Here is a 1910-nt window from a genome sequence, read left to right as displayed (position 1 = left end):
ACACCTCATGATCACACAGGCTAGTGTGCTTCTTCCATGTGGGCTTTGTTGCTTCTGAGCTAGATAGCCACATGTTTACCTTCAAGCCTTTAAGACCCTAGATGCTATATCTTTTGATAGCCGGGCACCATTAGCTTTCTTCACATTTGATTATGCACCCGCTTTGTCTTCAGTGATCGTGTCGGGAAGGTGAGCATCATGGAATGCCAGTTTAATAGAACAAAGCTTTCTTGCATTGAGGAAGTACTTGAGTGGAGGCCCAATGTCCATCTGCTACCTTACTCCTAAACCTATACATATATGCACATAGATCTATTTCCCCATATTCATATATAAATATAGTTACATATATGCATACCTTTATTTAGACCTCTGTAAATGTTTACACGTTCACTGACTCAGCTTTCCTCCTGCAGTCGGCATCATTGTGCATGTTTTGTGAGATGGAGGAGGACTTTGTGGATGGTTGTCAGACATAAGGGGTTAATGTTGGACTTGTGGGCTTGGGCAGCACTGGGTTCAGATGTTTTCTTGACGTGCACTTACCCTTTATATAAAACTCTCTCTCATTCATTTCTCTAAAGTACCCGAACACAAGCATTCTCACTATCCTTTACTGGCTTATTGTTTCCCTGTTAACATGAGTTTTCTGCCCCTACGGTTCACATCTCTCATAGGTGCCCTAGTTGCATAGTGGTTACAGACTGGACTGCTACCACAAAGCCAGCAGTTCGGGAACCACCACCACTTCACAAGAAATGGGTAAGGCTTTCTGCTCCCAGAAGGAGAAATCTACCGTCTTCAAAATCCACAGGGACAGTTGTACCCACCCTGTAGGGTCACTGTGAGTGGGTTTGCTGTGGTTTCATTTCGTTTGGTTAGGGTTCCTATCGAATCTTTCAAGTTAACAGAGTAATGTTCAAAGCAGACTTTCTTTTGGTTTTTCAGTGGTGCTAAACTGTTGTTTGATTCTAAAAAGACTTCAGAGGACAATTTTGGCTTAAGGTATAAGGATTGCCTATATAGTTTATGAGCACTTGTGTTCTGACGCTTTATAAAAGCTCTGCAATGGTGGGGCTGTTTGTCTTTTTATTACTAAGTTGCCAGGTTTTCTATGGGTTTTGGCTCCTAGGCTCTTGTCAGATAATGTGACTTCCAAAGATCTTCTCCTAGATGATAGCATCTCTTTTCACCTTTTTCTTTCCCCCGAGCTGCACTATTTGTTTTGCTGCTTGACACCTAAGGACAGTATACCACTATAATTACAGGATTTCACCTAAGCCTGTACTATACTGCAGGTTCAGAAATATACGCATACATATTTGGAGAATGAGATTTTTCAAAATGTAGTAAACTATTTATACCTAGAAAAGAAGTATTCAAAAGGGTGTGCATTTCAAGTTATTGCAGGTTATATGTGAGAGAATGCCTACAGAAAAAACATGTTTAAATTTAACCAACAGTAGTGTGTATTTAAAATCATGACAGAGATCTCTCTGGCCAGCCTACCCGTGACAAATTACTATGATGGTATAGGTTTAGGGCAAGATGTCAGTTCAGCATAAATCTCATGACAATTTGGTTTTCATCTAAAGATTAAAGCGGTTGTTCTTGAGATGAATGCAGCAGCAATTTGTGTCTTACAAGCTAGTTGATTGAAAAAAGCCCTTCTCCTATGCAACCACGAGGTGTCGAAGGGATCAGGTATAAGGCATCATCAGAACAAAAAATCTTACCATAGTGAAGGATGGGGGGAGTGCGGAGTGGAGATCCAAAGCCCATGAGTAGGCCACTGGAGATCCCCTTGCAGAGGGGTCTGGGGAGGAGATGAGCCAGTCAGGGTGCGATGTAACAATGATGAGAAATACAACTTTCCTCTAGTTCCTAAATGTTTCCTCCCCGCTCCCACT

General features: G+C 41.7%; 1 pseudogene; it reads right to left on the bottom strand.

The window, feature by feature from the left end:
- Positions 1-1354: 1354 nt before the first annotated feature.
- LOC123521311 overlaps positions 1355-1910 on the bottom strand; it is a 3206-nt pseudogene continuing 2650 nt past the window's right edge.

This window comes from Echinops telfairi, unplaced genomic scaffold, assembly GCF_000313985.2.
Source record: "Echinops telfairi isolate 266 unplaced genomic scaffold, ASM31398v2 ScPeMD7_9;HRSCAF=40, whole genome shotgun sequence".
NCBI classification, from domain to species: Eukaryota; Metazoa; Chordata; class Mammalia; order Afrosoricida; family Tenrecidae; genus Echinops; species Echinops telfairi.
The sequence above is the reverse complement of the archived record's forward strand: the minus strand, read 5'-3'. Positions and strand labels throughout refer to the sequence as shown.